This window comes from Lepisma saccharinum, chromosome 26, assembly GCF_977018435.1.
Source record: "Lepisma saccharinum chromosome 26, izLepSacc3.1, whole genome shotgun sequence".
NCBI classification, from domain to species: Eukaryota; Metazoa; Arthropoda; class Insecta; order Zygentoma; family Lepismatidae; genus Lepisma; species Lepisma saccharinum.
Window position 1 is genome coordinate 18,317,198 of NC_139254.1, and position 21,562 is coordinate 18,338,759.

The window sequence follows — 21,562 nt, forward strand, 5'->3', positions numbered from 1 at the left end:
GAAAGAAAGTCTTTTGTTTTCATTAGCCACACTCTGGAAGAGTCTTTCGTAATCAACAATGCTGACGGTTGGTCAACATGCGATATAAAGTGTTGTTCGCAAGTCTGTGGAGTCAGCGGAAAGTTCAACACACTGCATCGTAACGCGAGACATGCGAATGTCTTCTGAACAAGTGCTAAATAAGCACCGAACTTAATCCGTGAGAAACCTTAAGGCCGCATGCTCGCAATCTTCCGCCTCATCAGGATGACAGTTCGAGGCGAGAGCAAAAAGACCATGGTAAACACCAAGCTCCACTGGACTGCGCACAACCACACGAAGATTAAAAAAAAAATTTGAAGATGATGTTTTCACTGACGTTCGTAGCACACTATGTGTGCGCACTATGACCTGAGAAATCAAAAGGCAGGGCAATCCAAATACACTCAAACCAATACACTCAAACCCCGGAGTCCTGGGGTACGAAGCACTGTTCCGGGACATACACGGTCCTTGACCGATCACAATTGCACTGGGGGACCGGATTCGAATCCCGGTGTGGAAAGTTCTGAAATACTGTCCAGCAAAGGGCAGATGAAAAGACGTTGGCCGTGGGGCGGGCGAACACAGGGTAGTCCATGGGAAGCCACTCCAAGTAGCGTTTCCAAGCCCCAAAATATGCGTTGTCCAATGGCGAACACTGGGGGGTATTTATGATAGGCCCCCGAAAGTTCACAGCAGACGCCATTGCATATTTCCGGCACACATCGAATGGCGACACATTTCGTACGCTGGTTCCATGTGAAAACGGAAGGTGTACCGTGCTGCTATCACTCCAAGAGGGGAACAGTAAATATGGCCACTGGTAGGATTAAACTATTCACAGGTGGCCTGGCAGGTTGCTGATCCACAGGGGTGGGTCTCAACACATTTGGGTCGTTGACTGTACCCGGAAAGTTCCAATATGTGGTGAAGGACATTGCCTGGCCTTACAGAGCAAAAGGGGACGATGTACATGAAAGATGTTCATGCTTCTTCTTAAGGGGGGTTAGAGTCGTGGGGGGGGGGGGGGGTTTGCTCTGTAAGATGACATTTCTTCTGATGTTTCTGACGCTGTTCCAGTCCTGGGATGTCGCTTGGAATAGGATTTTTCGGTGCTGCCCCGCACCTCCACCACGTAGCGTTCCTCTGAACGCGGGGATCTTAAATAGGGATGTAGCTATTAGTACTAGTTGATGGTAGAGACAGCCCTGAACGGGCAGGTACAAATATCTAACTATTCATTCAAATAGACTCATGATTCGTTTTAAGACTGAAGTGAGCAATGCAAATGGCAGAATGGGTGTAGACTAGCTTACCCTGTTCGGTTTAGAAATAAGACCAGTAGCTCCTGCTCCTCCGATGATTCCAGATTAAAAGACCTCGTGTCGCTCTCATGCGCACGTATTTAAACACTCGCTTGGCCTCTCGTCACCTCTTACCAAAGGCCAGTGTTCTTACCATTTCCTGTAGAATGCTTATTCTACACATTCTGAGCAGGAGCTGACAAGGTCTGCCAGGGTCAATATTTCTTAATCGAACGGGGTATGGTACGGATCAATCCTTAAAGGAGTTTTCGACCTTGTGGTATTCTCCACTGGTTATTCTTACCGGTTAAAATACCTTTATAGAATAAGTTGTAATAGTCGTCCTTGAAAATTTGGAGCTTAAATTTCAATGTGTTATGCTGCAAATAATATAAAATATTAAATCTCGTTGTGAACCTCGCCCCCGGCCACGCTGAAAATTGGAACGGTTCTGAAACCGGCCGTTGTTTGAACGGTAGCCTCTACTTCCCCTGCCCTGAAAGCCTCGTCTGTTGTTTGAACCACGATTGTGATTAAAATTACCCCTTTGATAATTTTGGCCTACAGTTTGAAAATTTTCGTGATCGTGTGACTGTATAACTTCCTCGACTTTTAACGCTAGGTTGCTAACCTGCTTAGCCAAAGCTTCTACAGCGGACGGTTCTGAAGTTGGGAGAGACGTTTGTTGTCTTTTGACAAGGTCCAATTCAGCTTGCAAGGCTTGCAGCTGATTAGTCATGTCTTGATTAGCCCGAGGTGCTGATTCCGGAGCAACCGCCGTAGTGCTAACTACGGGGTTCTGGTGAGGAATGCGCAACTCAGCAGGAGACGGAAAAAGAGTTTCCTTTTGAGCCGAATGCAAGAGCTCTTGCACCGTTCTACGGCGCATAAGGAACTTTGCTTTTTCATATTCCTTGAGGTCTTTCAAAAGCTCCGGAACTGAATTATATTGTTTTTTGTATATCTCCCTGATAAATTCCGGTTGAAGACCTGCGTTTATGTATTTAAGCTGCTTATTAACAGCCATGTTAGGGTCCATCTTAAACAAGAGGGTCTGCTTGTCCCTAACATAAGATGATACCGGTTCATCGTCCCTGTGGAACCGATATCTGATCTGCTCCTCGATCTGCAGCTGATCAAAGGAGCCTGTGAATTCTTCAATAAGTTTTTTCTTGACGTCCTCATAGCTGACTAAATTGACGCCTGGTTGCTGGCTAATTGCATTAAACCAGCGGAGGGCTGGGCCACATAACAACGCCGGGAAAAGTTGCCGTTTTTTCGTCTCGTCCCAATTGTTCAGAATCGCCGCACTTTCGAAACGGTCTATGAATTTAGAAACATCCTCCCCCGAGGCACCCTGAAACTGGATGCTCTCAAACATGAAGGGATGAACAAAAGGTAGTTGAGCCATGGTGGGTGGGTCCACAAGAACTGTGGGACGATTATCAATTTGAAAGTGAGCCTGCGCGCGTGCGCGGCTTCTAGTTAATGGAGGACTTCTGATTGGGGTGGATGAGGCACAAGGTAGGCCCTCCACATCAAAAGATGGACCAACAGCATTATTGGCGAGAATGATGAGCCTATCCAATGTGGTATCAAGCTCGTCCTCCAACTCTATAAATGACATAAGGCATTACTAACAATGGTGACGTACCTTATTTAAAAAAAAAATAACCCCCCGTTAGTAAAAATTCCGCGAAGAAACAAGTCTAACATGATATTAATGCATTTCGATTTGCATTTATTTCAGAGTGAAATAAATGAAAAATTCCGCAGCCTACCCTTTCAATTTTCATGTCTGTTTAGGAAAACAAGGCATGACGCTTTCATTTCCCAAAAGAAAATGAAAAGGCCCGCATCAATCCACCACGTAGCGTTCCTCTGAACGCGGGGATCTTAAATAGGGATGTAGCTATTAGTACTAGTTGATGGTAGAGACAGCCCTGAACGGGCAGGTACAAATATCTAACTATTCATTCAAATAGACTCATGATTCGTTTTAAGACTGAAGTGAGCAATGCAAATGGCAGAATGGGTGTAGACTAGCTTACCCTGTTCGGTTTAGAAATAAGACCAGTAGCTCCTGCTCCTCCGATGATTCCAGATTAAAAGACCTCGTGTCGCTCTCATGCGCACGTATTTAAACACTCGCTTGGCCTCTCGTCACCTCTTACCAAAGGCCAGTGTTCTTACCATTTCCTGTAGAATGCTTATTCTACACATTCTGAGCAGGAGCTGACAAGGTCTGCCAGGGTCAATATTTCTTAATCGAACGGGGTATGGTACGGATCAATCCTTAAAGGAGTTTTCGACCTTGTGGTATTCTCCACTGGTTATTCTTACCGGTTAAAATACCTTTATAGAATAAGTTGTAATAGTCGTCCTTGAAAATTTGGAGCTTAAATTTCAATGTGTTATGCTGCAAATAATATAAAATATTAAATCTCGTTGTTTAACAATAGAGGAAGAATCAGAAATCGATCTTAAGTTCTGGAGGTATTTTTGTAATTTAGTGATTGGAAAATTTTCAGTTTGTTTTGACATTTTATAATTCAGGTTGATTGTAATCAACTGTGGCTTGTGTTTTCTGCCCTTATCGATCTAGCCTTACAGGAGTGTTTCGACTTTGTGGTAGTCTTCACAGGTTATCCTTACCGGTAAAGAGAGCTTCATAGAATATGTTGGAATTGTCATCTTTGAAAATTTGGAGATCAAAATTCACTGCATTACGCTGTCTCTTTAGTTGCAGTTATAACTTTCGATATTTACCGGTAAAGGAAGTATCAAAATACGATCTTGAGTTGAGATTGTATTTTTGTTGTTTAGTGATTCAAAAATTTGCAGTGTGTCTTGACATTTTAGAATTTGCGTTGATGGTAATCAAGTGTGGTTTGTGTTATCTGCTTTTACTTGTTAAGCCCTAAATGAGTGTTACGACTATGTGGTAGTCCGCACATTTTGTTCTTACTGGTAAAGAGTTTTTAACGGAGTGGGTTGCAAAGTGGTCTCTGAAAATTTGGAGCTAAGAATTCATTGTATGTAGTTAGCATTTTAGATGAATTATTAAATTTCAATGTTTATCTGTAAAGGAAGAATGAACCATCAATCACGAGTTGGCGTCTTACCCTTGTTGTTTAGTGTTTCAAAAATTTATAGTGTCTCTTGAAAATTTATAATTCTGGATATTGGTAATCAACTGTGGCTTGTGTTTTCTGTCCTTGTCGATCAATCCTTAAAGGAGTTTTCGACCTTGTGGTATTCTCCACTGGTTATTCTTACCGGTTAACATACCTTTATAGAATAAGTTGTAATAGTCGTCCTTGAAAATTTGGAGCTTAAATTTCAATGTATTATGCTGCAAATAATATAAAATATTAAATCTCGTTGTTCAACAATAGAGGAAGAATCAGAAATCGATCTCAAGTTCTGGAGGTATATTTGTAATTTAATGATTGGAAAATTTTCAGTTTGTTTTGACATTTTATAATTCAGGTTGATTGTAATCAACTGTGGCTTGTGTTTTCTGCCCTTATCGATCTAGCCTTACTGGAGTGTTTCGACTTTGTGGTAGTCTTCACAGGTTATCCTTACCGGTAAAGAGAGCTTCATAGAATATGTTGGAATTGTCATCTTTGAAAATTTGGAGATCAAAATTCACTGCATTAGGCTGTCTATTTAGTTGCAGTTATAACGTTCGATGGTTACCTGTAAAGGAAGTATCAAAATACGATCTTGAGTTGAAATTGTATTTTTGTTGTTTAGTGATTCCAAAATTTGCAGTGTGTCTTGACATTTTAGAATTTGCGTTGATGGTAATCAAGTGTGGCTTGTGTTATCTGCACTTACTTGTTAAGCCCTAAATGAGTGTTACGACTATGTGGTAGTCCGCACAGGTTATTCTTACTGGTAAAGAGTTTTTAACGGAGTGGGTTGCAAAGTGATCTCTGAAAATTTGGAGCTAAACATTCATTGTATGTAGTTAGCATTTTAGATGAATTATTAAATTTCAATGTTTATCTGTAAAGGAAGAATGAACCATCAATCACGAGTTGGCGTCTTACCCTTGTTGTTTAGTGTTTCAAAAATTTATAGTGTCTCTTGAAAATTTATAATTCGGGATGTTGGTAATCAACTGTGGCTTGTGTTTTCTGTCTTTGTCCATCAATCCTTAAAGGTGTTTTCGACCTTGTGGTATTCTCCACTGGTTATTCTTACCGGTTAAAATACCTTTATAGAATAAGTTGTAATAGTTGTCCTTGAAAATTTGGAGCTTAAATTTCAATGTATTATGCTGCAAATAATATAAAATACTAAATCTCGTTGTTCAACAATAGAGGAAGTATCAGAAATCGATCTGAAGTTCTGAAGGTATTTTTGTAATTTAGTGATTGGTAAATTTGCAGTTTGTTTTGATATATTATAATTCAGGTTGATGGTAATCAACTGTGGCTTGTGTTTTCTGCCCTTATCGATCTAGCCTTACAGGAGTGTTTCGATTTTGTGGTAGTCTGCACAGGTTATCCTTAACGGTAAAGAGAGCTACATAGAATAGGTTGGAATAGCCGTCTTTGAAAATTTGGAGATCAAAATTCACTGTACTACGCTGTCTCTTTAGTTGTAGTGTTAACTTTCGATGTTTACCGGTAAAGGAAGTATCAAAATTCGATCTCGAGTTGAGATTGTATTCTTGTTGTTTAGTGATTTCGAAATTTGTAGTGTGTCTTGACATTTTAGAATTTGCGTTGATGGTAATCAAGTGTGGCTTGTGTTGTCTGCACTTACCTTTATAGCACTAAATCAGTATTTCGACATTGTGGTAGTCTGCACAGGATATTCCTACCGTTGAAGAGGGTTTAACGGATTGGGTTGGAATAGTTGTCTTTGAAAATTTGGATCTCAAAATTCACTTAATTATGTTGCCATTTTGTATGAGCTATTATATTTGGATGTTTTATGGTAAAGGAAGTATGAACGATTAATCTCGAGTTGGTGTCTTATGCTTGATGTTTTGTGTTTCGGAAATATGTAGTGAGTTCTGAAATTTTATGATCCTTGTCTGGTTTGTGTTTTCCGCCCTTATCAATCTAGCCTTAAAGGAGTGTTTCGACTTTGTGGTAGTATGCACAGGTTATCCTCACCAATAAAGAAAGCTTTATAAAATAGGTTGGAATAGTCGTTTTGAAAAATTGGAGCTCAAATTTCATTGTATGTACTTAGCATTTTAGATGAATTATTAAATTTCAATGTTTATCTGTAAAGGAAGAATGAACCATCAATCACGATTTGTTGTCTTACCCTTGTTGTTTAGTGTTTCAAAAATTTATTGTGTCTCTTGAAAATTTATAATTCGGGATGTTGGTAATCAACTGTGGCTTGTGTTTTCTGTCCTTGTCGCTCAATCCTTAAAGGAGTTTTCGACCTTGTGGTATTCTCCACTGGTTATTCTTACCGGTTAAAATACCTTTATAGAATAAGTTGTAATAGTCGTCCTTGAAAATTTGGAGCTTAAATTTCAATGTGTTATGCTGCAAATAATATAAAATATTAAATCTCGTTGTTCAACAATAGAGGAAGAATCAGAAATCGATCTCAAGTTCTGGAGGTATTTTTGTAATTTAGTGATTGGAAAATTTGCAGTTTGTTTTGACATTTTATAATTCAGGTTGATTGTAATCAACTGTGGCTTGTGTTTTCTGCCCTTATCGATCTAGCCTTACAGGAGTGTTTCGACTTTGTGGTAGTCTTCACAGGTTATCCTTACCGGTAAAGAGAGCTTCATAGAATATGTTGGAATTGTCATCTTTGAAAATTTGGAGATCAAAATTCACTGCATTACGCTGTCTCTTTAGTTGCAGTTATAACTTTCGATGTTTACCGGTAAAGGAAGTATCAAAATACGATCTTGAGTTGAGATTGTATTTTTGTTGTTTAGTGATTCCAAAATTTGCAGTGTGTCTTGACATTTTAGAATTTGCGTTGATGGTAATCAAGTGTGGTTTGTGTTATCTGCTTTTACTTGTTAAGCCCTAAATGAGTGTTACGACTATGTGGTAGTCCGCACATGTTGTTCTTACTGGTAAAGAGTTTTTAACGGAGTGGGTTGCAAAGTGGTCTCTGAAAATTTGGAACTAAAAATTCATTGTATGTAGTTAGCATTTTAGATGAATTATTAAATTTCAATGTTTATCTGTAAAGGAAGAATGAACCATCAATCACGAGTTGGCGTCTTACCCTTGTTGTTTAGTGTTTCAAAAATTTATAGTGTCTCTTGAAAATTTATAATTCGGGATGTTGGTAATCAACTGTGGCTTGTGTTTTCTGTCCTTGTCGATCAATCCTTAAAGGAGTTTCCGACCTTGTGGTATTCTCCACTGGTTATTCTTACTGGTTAAAATACCTTTATAGAATAAGTTGTAATAGTCGTCCTTGGAAATTTGGAGCTTAAATTTCAATCTATTATGCTGCAAATAATATAAAATACTAAATATCGTTGTTCAACAATAGAGGAAGTATCAGAAATCGATCTCAAGTGGAGGTATTTTTGTAATTTAGTGATTGGTAAAATTGCAGTTTGTTTTGATATATTATAATTCAATTTGATGGTAATCAACTGTGGCTTGTGTTTTCTGCCCTTATCGATCTAGCCTTACAGGAGTGTTTCGACTTTGTGGTAGTCTTCACAGGTTATCCTTACCGGTAAAAAGAGCTACATAGAATAGGTTAGAATAGTCATCTTTGAAAATTTGGAGATCAAAATTCTCTGTATTACGCTGTCTCTTTATTTGCAGTTTTGACTTTCGATGTTTACCGATAAAGGAAGTATCAAAATACGATCTTGAGTTGAGATTGTATTCTTGTTGTTTAGTGATTCCAAAATTTGCAGTGTGTCTTGACATTTTAGCATTTGCGTTGATGGTAATCAACAGTTGCATGTGTTATCTGCACTTACTTGTTAAGCCCTAAATGAGTGTTACGACTATGTGGTAGTCCGCACAGGTTATTCTTACTGGTAAAGAGTTTTTAACGGAGTGGGTTGCAAAGTGGTCTCTGAAAATTTGGAGCTAAAAATTCATTGTATGTAGTTAGCATTTTAGATGAATTATTAAATTTCAATGTTTATCTGTAAAGGAAGAATGAACCATCAATCACGAGTTGGCGTCTTACCCTTGTTGTTTAGTGTTTCAAAAATTTATAGTGTCTCTTGAAAATTTATAATTCGGGATGTTGGTAATCAACTGTGGCTTGTGTTTTCTGTCCTTGTCGATCAATCCTTAAAGGAGTTTTCGACCTTGTGGTATTCTCCACTGGTTATTCTTACTGGATAAAATACCTTTATAGAATAAGTTGTAATAGTCGTCCTTGGAAATTTGGAGCTTAAATTTCAATCTATTATGCTGCAAATAATATAAAATACCATATCTCGTTGTTCAACAATAGAGGAAGTATCAGAAATCGATCTCAAGTTCTGGAGGTATTTTTGTAATTTAGTGATTGGTAAAATTGCAGTTTGTTTTGATATATTATAATTCAAGTTGATGGTAATCAACTGTGGCTAGTGTTTTCTGCCCTTATCGATCTAGCCTTACAGGAATGTTTCGACTTTGTGGTAGTCTTCACAGGTTATCCTTAACGGTAAAAAGAGCTTCATAGAATAGGTTAGAATAGTCATCTTTGAAAATTTGGAGATCAAAATTCTCTGTATTACGCTGTCTCTTTAGTTGCAGTTTTGACTTTCGATGTTTACCGGTAAAGGAAGTATCAAAATACGATCTTGAGTTGAGATTGTATTCTTGTTGTTTAGTGATTCCAAAATTTGCAGTGTGTCTTGACATTTTAGCATTGGCGTTGATGGTAATCAACATTTGCATGTGTTATCTGCACTTACTTGTTAAGCCCTAAATGAGTGTTACGACTATGTGGTAGTCCGCACAGGTTATTCTTACTGGTAAAGAGTTTTTAACGGAGTGGGTTGCAAAGTGGTCTCTGAAAATTTGGAGCTAAAAATTCATTGTATGTAGTTAGCATTTTAAATGAATTATTAAATTTCAATGTTTATCTGTAAAGGAAGTATGAACCATCAATCACGAGTTGGCGTCTTACCCTTGTTGTTTAGTGTTTCAAAAAATTTTAGTGTCTCTTGAAAATTTATAATTCTGGATGTTGGTAATCAACTGTGGCTTGTGTTTTCTGTCCTTGTCGATCAATCCTTAAATAAGTTTTCGACCTTGTGGTATTCTCCACTGGTTATTCTTACCGGTTAAAATACCTTTATAGAATAAGTTGAAATAGTCGTCCTTGGAAATTTGGAGCTTAAATTTCAATCTATTATGCTGCAAATAATATAAAATACTAAATCTCGTTGTTCAACAATAGAGGAAGTATCAGAAATCGATCTCAAGTTCTGGAGGTATTTTTGTAATTTAGTGATTGGTAAAATTGCAGTTTGTTTTGATATATTATAATTCAATTTGATGGTAATCAACTGTGGCTTGTGTTTTCTGCCCTTATCGATCTAGCCTTACTGGAGTGTTTCAACTTTGTGGTAGTCTTCACAGGTTATCCTTACCGGTAAAGAGAGCTTCATAGAATATGTTGGAATTGTCATCTTTGTAAATTTGGAGATCAAAATTCACTGCATTAGGCTGTCTATTTAGTTGCAGTTATAACTTTCGATGTTTACCTGTAAAGGAAGTATCAAAATACGATCTTGAGTTGAAATTGTATTTTTGTTGTTTAGTGATTCCAAAATTTGCAGTGTGTCTTGACATTTTAGAATTTGCGTTGATGGTAATCAAGTGTGGCTTGTGTTATCTGCACTTACTTGTTAAGCCCTAAATGAGTGTTACGACTATGTGGTAGTCCGCACAGGTTATTTTTTAACGGAGTGGGTTGCAAAGTGATCTCTGAAAATTTGGAGCTAAAAATTCATTGTATGTAGTTAGCATTTTAGATGAATTATTAAATTTCAATGTTTATCTGTAAAGGAAGAATGAACCATCAATCACGAGTTGGCGTCTTACCCTTGTTGTTTAGTGTTTCAAAAATTTATAGTGTCTCTTGAAAATTTATAATTCGGGATGTTGGTAATCAATTGTGGCTTGTGTTTTCTGTCCTTGTCGATCAATCCTTAAAGGAGTTTTCGACCTTGTGGTATTCTCCACTGGTTATTCTTACCGGTTAAAATACCTTTATAGAATAAGTTGTAATAGTCGTCCTTGGAAATTTGGAGCTTAAATTTCAATGTATTATGCTGCAAATAATATAAAATACTAAATCTCGTTGTTCAACAATAGAGGAAGTATCAGAAATCGATCTCAAGTTCTGGAGGTATTTTTGTAATTTAGTGATTGGTAAAATTGCAGTTTGTTTTGATATATTATAATTCAATTTGATGGTAATCAACTGTGGCTTGTGTTTTCTGCCCTTATCGATCTAGCCTTACAGGAGTGTTTCGACTTTGTGGTAGTCTTCACAGGTTATCCTTACCGGTAAAAAGCGATTCATAGAATAGGTTAGAATAGTCATCTTTGAAAATTTGGAGATCAAAATTCTCTGTATTACGCTGTCTCTTTATTTGCAGTTTTGACTTTCGATGTTTACCGGTAAAGGAAATATCAAAATACGATCTTGAGTTGAGATTGTATTCTTGTTGTTTAGTGATTCCAAAATTTGCAGTGTGTCTTGACATTTTAGCATTTGCGTTGATGGTAATCAACAGTTGCGTGTGTTATCTGCACTTACTTGTTAAGCCCTAAATGAGTGTTACGACTATGTGGTAGTCCGCACAGGTTATTCTTACTGGTAAAGAATTTTTAACGGAGTGGGTTGCAAAGTGTTCTCTGAAAATTTGGAGCTAAAAATTCATTGTATGTAGTTAGCATTTTAGATGAATTATTAAATTTCAATGTTTATCTGTAAAGGAAGTATGAACCATCAATCACGAGTTGGCGTCTTACCCTTGTTGTTTAGTGTTTCAAAAATTTATTGTGTCTCTTGAAAATTTATAATTCGGGATGTTGGTAATCAACTGTGGCTTGTGTTTTCTGTCCTTGTCGCTCAATCCTTAAAGGAGTTTTCGACCTTGTGGTATTCTCCACTGGTTATTCTTACCGGTTAAAATACCTTTATAGAATAAGTTGTAATAGTCGTCCTTGAAAATTTGGAACTTAAATTTCAATGTGTTATGCTGCAAATAATATAAAATATTAAATCTCGTTGTTCAACAATAGAGGAAGAATCAGAAATCGATCTCAAGTTCTGGAGGTATTTTTGTAATTTAGTGATTGGAAAATTTCCAGTTTGTTTTGACATTTTATAATTCAGGTTGATTGTAATCAACTGTGGCTTGTGTTTTCTGCCCTTATCGATCTAGCCTTACAGGAGTGTTTCGGCTTTGTGGTAGTCTTCACAGGTTATCCTTACCGGTAAAGAGAGCTTCATAGAATATGTTGGAATTGTCATCTTTGAAAATTTGGAGATCAAAATTCACTGTATTTCGCTGTCTCTTTAGTTGCAGTTTTGACTCTCGATGTTTACCGGTAAAGGAATTATCAAAATTCGATCTTGAGTTGAGATTGTATTCTTGTTGTTTCGTGATTCCAAAATTTGCAGTGTGTCTTGATATTTTAGCATTTGCGTTGATGGTAATCAACAGTTGCATGTGTTATCTGCACTTACTTGTTAAGCCCTAAATGAGTGTTACGACTATGTGGTAGTCCGCACAGGTTATTCTTACTGGTAAAGAGTTTTTAACGGAGTGGGTTGCAAAGTGGTCTCTGAAAATTTGGAGCTAAAAATTCATTGTATGTACTTAGCATTTTAGATGAATTATTAAATTTCAATGTTTATCTGTAAAGGAAGTATGAACCATCAATCACGAGTTGGCGTCTTACCCTTGTTGTTTAGTGTTTCAAAAATTTATTGTGTCTCTTGAAAATTTAAAATTCGGGATGTTGTTAATCAACTGTGGCTTGTGTTTTCTGTCCTTGTCGCTCAATCCTTAAAGGAGTTTTCGACCTTGTGGTATTCTCCACTGGTTATTCTTACCGGTTAAAATACCTTTATAGAATAAGTTGTAATAGTCGTCCTTGAAAATTTGGAGCTTAAATTTCAAAGTGTTATGCTGCAAATAATATAAAATATTAAATCTCGTTGTTCAACAATAGAGGAAGAATCAGAAATCGATCCCAAGTTCTGGAGGTATTTTTGTAATTTAGTGATTGGAAAATTTGCAGTTTGTTTTGACATTTTATAATTCAGGTTGATTGTAATCAACTGTGGCTTGTGTTTTCTGCCCTTATCGATCTAGCCTTACAGGAGTGTTTCGACTTTGTGGTAGTCTTCACAGGTTATCCTTACCGGTAAAGAGAGCTTCATAGAATATGTTGGAATTGTCATCTTTGAAAATTTGGAGATCAAAATTCACTGTATTTCGTTGTCTCTTTAGTTGCAGTTATAACTTTCGATGTTTACCGGTAAAGGAAGTATCAAAATACGATCTTGAGTTGAGATTGTATTCTTGTTGTTTAGTTATTCCAAAATTTACAGTGTGTTTTGACATTTTAGAATTTGCGTTGATGGTAATCAAGTGTGGCTTGTGTTATCTGCACTTACTTGTTAAGCCCTAAATGAGTCTTACGACTATGTGGTAGTCCGCACAGGTTATTCTTACTGGTAAAGAATTTTTAACGGAGTGGGTTGCAAAGTGGTCTTTGAAAATTTGGAGCTAAAAATTCATTGTATGTAGTTAGCATTTTAGATGAATTATTAAATTTCAATGTTTATCTGTAAAGGAAGAATGAACCATCAATCACGAGTTGGCGTCTTACCCTTGTTGTTTAGTGTTTCAAAAATTTATAGTGTCTCTTGAAAATTTATAATTCGGGATGTTGGTAATCAACTGTGGCTTGTGTTTTCTGTCCTTGTCGATCAATCCTTAAAGGAGTTTTCGACCTTGTGGTATTCTCCACTGATTATTCTTACCGGTTAAAATACCTTTATAGAATAAGTTGTAATAGTCGTCCTTGAAAATTTGGAGCTTAAATTTCAATGTATTATGCAGCAAATAGAATAAAATACTAAATCTCGTTGTTCAACAATAGAGGAAGTATCAGAAATCGATCTCAAGTTCTGGAGGTATTTTTGTAATTTAGTGATTGGAAAATTTGCAGTTTGTTTGACATTTTATAATTCAGGTTGATTGTAATCAACTGTGGCTTGTGTTTTCTGCCCTTATCGATCTAGCCTTACAGGAGTGTTTCGACTTTGTGGTAGTCTTCACAGGTTATCCTTACCGGTAAAGAGAGCTTCATAGAATATGTTGGAATTGTCATCTTTGAAAATTTGGAGGTCAAAATTCACTGTATTTCGCTGTCTCTTTAGTTGCAGTTTTGACTCTCGATGTTTACCGGTAAAGGAATTATCAAAATTCGATCTTGAGTTGAGATTGTATTCTTGTTGTTTAGTGATTCCAAAATTTGCAGTGTGTTTTGATATTTTAGCATTTGCGTTGATGGTAATCAACAGTTGCATGTGTTATCTGCACTTACTTGTTAAGCCCTAAATGAGTGTTACGACTATGTGGTAGTCCGCACAGGTTATTCTTACTGGTAAAGAGTTTTTAACGGAGTGGGTTGCAAAGTGGTCTCTGAAAATTTGGAGCTAAAAATTCATTGTATGTAGTTAGCATTTTAGATGAATTATTAAATTTCAATGTTTATCTGTAAAGGAAGTATGAACCATCAATCACGAGTTGGCGTCTTACCCTTGTTGTTTAGTGTTTCAAAAATTTATTGTGTCTCTTGAAAATTTAAAATTCGGGATGTTGTTAATCAACTGTGGCTTGTGTTTTCTGTCCTTGTCGCTCAATCCTTAAAGGAGTTTTCGACCTTGTGGTATTCTCCACTGGTTATTCTTACCGGTTAAAATACCTTTATAGAATAAGTTGTAATAGTCGTCCTTGAAAATTTGGAGCTTAAATTTCAAAGTGTTATGCTGCAAATAATATAAAATATTAAATCTCGTTGTTCAACAATAGAGGAAGAATCAGAAATCGATCTCAAGTTCTGGAGGTATATTTGTAATTTAGTGATTGGAAAATTTGCAGTTTGTTTTGACATTTTATAATTCAGGTTGATTGTAATCAACTGTGGCTTGTGTTTTCTGCCCTTATCGATCTAGCCTTACAGGAGTGTTTCGACTTTGTGGTAGTCTTCACAGGTTATCCTTACCTGTAAAGAGAGCTTCATACAATATGTTGGAATTGTCATCTTTGAAAATTTGGAGATCAAAATTCACTGTATTTCGTTGTCTGTTTAGTTGCAGTTATAACTTTCGATGTTTACCGGTAAAGGAAGTATCAAAATACGATCTCGAGTTGAGATTGTATTCTTGTTGTTTAGTGATTCCAAAATTTACAGTGTGTTTTGACATTTTAGAATTTGCGTTGATGGTAATCAAGTGTGGCCTGTGTTATCTGCACTTACTTGTTAAGCCCTAAATGAGTGTTACGACTATGTGGTAGTCCGCACAGGTTATTCTTACTGGTAAAGAGTTTTTAACGGAGTGGGTTGCAAAGTGGTCTCTGAAAATTTGGAGCTAAAAATTCATTGTATGTAGTTAGCATTTTAGATGAATTATTAAATTTCAATGTTTATCTGTAAAGGAAGTATGAACCATCAATCACGAGTTGGCGTCTTACCCTTGTTGTTTAGTGTTTCAAAAATTTATTGTGTCTCTTGAAAATTTAAAATTCGGGATCTTGGTAATCAACTGTGGCTTGTGTTTTCTGTCCTTGTCGCTCAATCCTTAAAGGAGTTTTCGACCTTGTGGTATTCTCCACTGGTTATTCTTACCGGTTAAAATACCTTTATAGAATAAGTTGTAATAGTCGTCCTTGAAAATTTGGAGCTTAAATTTCAATGTGTTATGCTGCAAATAATATAAAATATTAAATCTCGTTGTTCAACAATAGAGGAAGAATCAGAAATCGATCTCAAGTTCTGGAGGTATTTTTGTAATTTAGTGATTGGAAAATTTGCAGTTTGTTTTGACATTTTATAATTCAGGTTGATTGTAATCAACTGTGGCTTGTGTTTTCTGCCCTTATCGATCTAGCCTTACAGGAGTGTTTCGACTTTGTGGTAGTCTTCACAGGTTATCCTTACCGGTAAAGAGAGCTTCATAGAATATGTTGGAATTGTCATCTTTGAAAATTTGGAGATCAAAATTCACTGTATTTCGCTGTCTCTTTAGTTGCAGTTTTGACTCTCGATGTTTACCGGTAAAGGAATTATCAAAATTCGATCTTGAGTTGAGATTGTATTCTTGTTGTTTAGTGATTCCAAAATTTGCAGTGTGTCTTGATATTTTAGCATTTGCGTTGATGGTAATCAACAGTTGCATGTGTTATCTGCACTTACTTGTTAAGCCCTAAATGAGTCTTACGACTATGTGGTAGTCCGCACAGGTTATTCTTACTGGTAAAGAATTTTTAACGGAGTGGGTTGCAAAGTGGTCTTTGAAAATTTGGAGCTAAACATTCATTGTATGTAGTTAGCATTTTAGATGAATTATTAAATTTCAATGTTTATCTGTAAAGGAAGAATGAACCATCAATCACGAGTTGGCGTCTTACCCTTGTTGTTTAGTGTTTCAAAAATTTATAGTGTCTCTTGAAAATTTATAATTCGGGATGTTGGTAATCAACTGTGGCTTGTGTTTTCTGTCCTTGTCGATCAATCCTTAAAGGAGTTTTCGACCTTGTGGTATTCTCCACTGATTATTCTTACCGGTTAAAATACCTTTATAGAATAAGTTGTAATAGTCGTCCTTGAAAATTTGGAGCTTAAATTTCAATGTATTATGCTGCAAATAGAATAAAATACTAGATCTCGTTGTTCAACAATAGAGGAAGTATCAGAAATCGATCTCAAGTTCTGGAGGTATTTTTGTAATTTAGTGATTGGAAAATTTGCAGTTTGTTTGACATTTTATAATTCAGGTTGATTGTAATCAACTGTGGCTTGTGTTTTCTGCCCTTATCGATCTAGCCTTACAGGAGTGTTTCGACTTTGTGGTAGTCTTCACAGGTTATCCTTACCGGTAAAGAGAGCTTCATAGAATATGTTGGAATTGTCATCTTTGAAAATTTGGAGATCAAAATTCACTGTATTTCGCTGTCTCTTTAGTTGCAGTTTTGACTCTCGATGTTTACCGGTAAAGGAATTATCAAAATTCGATCTTGAGTTGAGATTGTATTCTTGTTGTTTAGTGATTCCAAAATTTGCAGTGTGTTTTGATATTTTAGCATTTGCGTTGATGGTAATCAACAGTTGCATGTGTTATCTGCACTTACTTGTTAAGCCCTAAATGAGTGTTACGACTATGTGGTAGTCCGCACAGGTTATTCTTACTGGTAAAGAGTTTTTAACGGAGTGGGTTGCAAAGTGGTCTCTGAAAATTTGGAGCTAAAAATTCATTGTATGTAGTTAGCATTTTAGATGAATTATTAAATTTCAATGTTTATCTGTAAAGGAAGTATGAACCATCAATCACGAGTTGGCGTCTTACCCTTGTTGTTTAGTGTTTCAAAAATTTATTGTGTCTCTTGAAAATTTAAAATTCGGGATGTTGTTAATCAACTGTGGCTTGTGTTTTCTGTCCTTGTCGCTCAATCCTTAAAGGAGTTTTCGACCTTGTGGTATTCTCCACTGGTTATTCTTACCGGTTAAAATACCTTTATAGAATAAGTTGTAATAGTCGTCCTTGAAAATTTGGAGCTTAAATTTCAAAGTGTTATGCTGCAAATAATATAAAATATTAAATCTCGTTGTTCAACAATAGAGGAAGATTCAGAAATCGATCTCAAGTTCTGGAGGTATTTTTGTAATTTAGTGATTGGAAAATTTGCAGTTTGTTTTGACATTTTTTAATTCAGGTTGATTGTAATCAACTGTGGCTTGTGTTTTCTGCCCTTATCGATCTAGCCTTACAGGAGTGTTTCGACTTTGTGGTAGTCTTCACAGGTTATCCTTACCGGTAAAGAGAGCTTCATAGAATATGTTGGAATTGTCATCTTTGAAAATTTGGAGATCAAAATTCACTGTATTTCGTTGTCTCTTTAGTTGCAGTTATAACTTTCGATGTTTACCGGTAAAGGAAGTATCAAAATACGATCTTGAGTTGAGATTGTATTCTTGTTGTTTAGTGATTCCAAAATTTACAGTGTGTTTTGACATTTTAGAATTTGCGTTGATGGTAATCAAGTGTGGCTTGTGTTATCTGCACTTACTTGTTAAGCCCTAAATGAGTCTTACGACTATGTGGTAGTCCGCACAGGTTATTCTTACTGGTAAAGAATTTTTAACGGAGTGGGTTGCAAAGTGGTCTTTGAAAATTTGGAGCTAAAAATTCATTGTATGTAGTTAGCATTTTAGATGAATTATTAAATTTCAATGTTTATCTGTAAAGGAAGAATGAACCATCAATCACGAGTTGGCGTCTTACCCTTGTTGTTTAGTGTTTCAAAAATTTATAGTGTCTCTTGAAAATTTATAATTCGGGATGTTGGTAATCAACTGTGGCTTGTGTTTTCTGTCCTTGTCGATCAATCCTTAAAGGAGTTTTCGACCTTGTGGTATTCTCCACTGATTATTCTTACCGGTTAAAATACCTTTATAGAATAAGTTGTAATAGTCGTCCTTGAAAATTTGGAGCTTAAATTTCAATGTATTATGCAGCAAATAGAATAAAATACTAAATCTCGTTGTTCAACAATAGAGGAAGTATCAGAAATCGATCTCAAGTTCTGGAGGTATTTTTGTAATTTAGTGATTGGAAAATTTGCAGTTTGTTTGACATTTTATAATTCAGGTTGATTGTAATCAACTGTGGCTTGTGTTTTCTGCCCTTATCGATCTAGCCTTACAGGAGTGTTTCGACTTTGTGGTAGTCTTCACAGGTTATCCTTACCGGTAAAGAGAGCTTCATAGAATATGTTGGAATTGTCATCTTTGAAAATTTGGAGGTCAAAATTCACTGTATTTCGCTGTCTCTTTAGTTGCAGTTTTGACTCTCGATGTTTACCGGTAAAGGAATTATCAAAATTCGATCTTGAGTTGAGATTGTATTCTTGTTGTTTAGTGATTCCAAAATTTGCAGTGTGTTTTGATATTTTAGCATTTGCGTTGATGGTAATCAACAGTTGCATGTGTTATCTGCACTTACTTGTTAAGCCCTAAATGAGTGTTACGACTATGTGGTAGTCCGCACAGGTTATTCTTACTGGTAAAGAGTTTTTAACGGAGTGGGTTGCAAAGTGGTCTCTGAAAATTTGGAGCTAAAAATTCATTGTATGTAGTTAGCATTTTAGATGAATTATTAAATTTCAATGTTTATCTGTAAAGGAAGTATGAACCATCAATCACGAGTTGGCGTCTTACCCTTGTTGTTTAGTGTTTCAAAAATTTATTGTGTCTCTTGAAAATTTAAAATTCGGGATGTTGTTAATCAACTGTGGCTTGTGTTTTCTGTCCTTGTCGCTCAATCCTTAAAGGAGTTTTCGACCTTGTGGTATTCTCCACTGGTTATTCTTACCGGTTAAAATACCTTTATAGAATAAGTTGTAATAGTCGTCCTTGAAAATTTGGAGCTTAAATTTCAAAGTGTTATGCTGCAAATAATATAAAATATTAAATCTCGTTGTTCAACAATAGAGGAAGAATCAGAAATCGATCTCAAGTTCTGGAGGTATATTTGTAATTTAGTGATTGGAAAATTTGCAGTTTGTTTTGACATTTTATAATTCAGGTTGATTGTAATCAACTGTGGCTTGTGTTTTCTGCCCTTATCGATCTAGCCTTACAGGAGTGTTTCGACTTTGTGGTAGTCTTCACAGGTTATCCTTACCTGTAAAGAGAGCTTCATACAATATGTTGGAATTGTCATCTTTGAAAATTTGGAGATCAAAATTCACTGTATTTCGTTGTCTGTTTAGTTGCAGTTATAACTTTCGATGTTTACCGGTAAAGGAAGTATCAAAATACGATCTCGAGTTGAGATTGTATTCTTGTTGTTTAGTGATTCCAAAATTTACAGTGTGTTTTGACATTTTAGAATTTGCGTTGATGGTAATCAAGTGTGGCCTGTGTTATCTGCACTTACTTGTTAAGCCCTAAATGAGTGTTACGACTATGTGGTAGTCCGCACAGGTTATTCTTACTGGTAAAGAGTTTTTAACGGAGTGGGTTGCAAAGTGGTCTCTGAAAATTTGGAGCTAAAAATTCATTGTATGTAGTTAGCATTTTAGATGAATTATTAAATTTCAATGTTTATCTGTAAAGGAAGTATGAACCATCAATCACGAGTTGGCGTCTTACCCTTGTTGTTTAGTGTTTCAAAAATTTATTGTGTCTCTTGAAAATTTATAATTCGGGATGTTGGTAATCAACTGTGGCTTGTGTTTTCTGTCCTTGTCGCTCAATCCTTAAAGGAGTTTTCGACCTTGTGGTATTCTCCACTGGTTATTCTTACCGGTTAAAATACCTTTATAGAATAAGTTGTAATAGTCGTCCTTGAAAATTTGGAGCTTAAATTTCAATGTGTTATGCTGCAAATAATATAAAATATTAAATCTCGTTGTTCAACAATAGAGGAAGAATCAGAAATCGATCTCAAGTTCTGGAGGTATTTTTGTAATTTAGTGATTGGAAAATTTGCAGTTTGTTTTGACATTTTATAATTCAGGTTGATTGTAATCAACTGTGGCTTGTGTTTTCTGCCCTTATCGATCTAGCCTTACAGGAGTGTTTCGACTTTGTGGTAGTCTTCACAGGTTATCCTTACCGGTAAAGAGAGCTTCATAGAATATGTTGGAATTGTCATCTTTGAAAATTTGGAGATCAAAATTCACTGTATTTCGCTGTCTCTTTAGTTGCAGTTTTGACTCTCGATGTTTACCGGTAAAGGAATTATCAAAATTCGATCTTGAGTTGAGATTGTATTCTTGTTGTTTAGTGATTCCAAAATTTGCAGTGTGTCTTGATATTTTAGCATTTGCGTTGATGGTAATCAACAGTTGCATGTGTTATCTGCACTTACTTGTTAAGCCCTAAATGAGTCTTACGACTATGTGGTAGTCCGCACAGGTTATTCTTACTGGTAAAGAATTTTTAACGGAGTGGGTTGCAAAGTGGTCTTTGAAAATTTGGAGCTAAACATTCATTGTATGTAGTTAGCATTTTAGATGAATTATTAAATTTCAATGTTTATCTGTAAAGGAAGAATGAACCATCAATCACGAGTTGGCGTCTTACCCTTGTTGTTTAGTGTTTCAAAAATTTATAGTGTCTCTTGAAAATTTATAATTCGGGATGTTGGTAATCAACTGTGGCTTGTGTTTTCTGTCCTTGTCGATCAATCCTTAAAGGAGTTTTCGACCTTGTGGTATTCTCCACTGATTATTCTTACCGGTTAAAATACCTTTATAGAATAAGTTGTAATAGTCGTCCTTGAAAATTTGGAGCTTAAATTTCAATGTATTATGCTGCAAATAGAATAAAATACTAGATCTCGTTGTTCAACAATAGAGGAAGTATCAGAAATCGATCTCAAGTTCTGGAGGTATTTTTGTAATTTAGTGATTGGAAAATTTGCAGTTTGTTTGACATTTTATAATTCAGGTTGATTGTAATCAACTGTGGCTTGTGTTTTCTGCCCTTATCGATCTAGCCTTACAGGAGTGTTTCGACTTTGTGGTAGTCTTCACAGGTTATCCTTACCGGTAAAGAGAGCTTCATAGAATATGTTGGAATTGTCATCTTTGAAAATTTGGAGATCAAAATTCACTGTATTTCGCTGTCTCTTTAGTTGCAGTTTTGACTCTCGATGTTTACCGGTAAAGGAATTATCAAAATTCGATCTTGAGTTGAGATTGTATTCTTGTTGTTTAGTGATTCCAAAATTTGCAGTGTGTTTTGATATTTTAGCATTTGCGTTGATGGTAATCAACAGTTGCATGTGTTATCTGCACTTACTTGTTAAGCCCTAAATGAGTGTTACGACTATGTGGTAGTCCGCACAGGTTATTCTTACTGGTAAAGAGTTTTTAACGGAGTGGGTTGCAAAGTGGTCTCTGAAAATTTGGAGCTAAAAATTCATTGTATGTAGTTAGCATTTTAGATGAATTATTAAATTTCAATGTTTATCTGTAAAGGAAGTATGAACCATCAATCACGAGT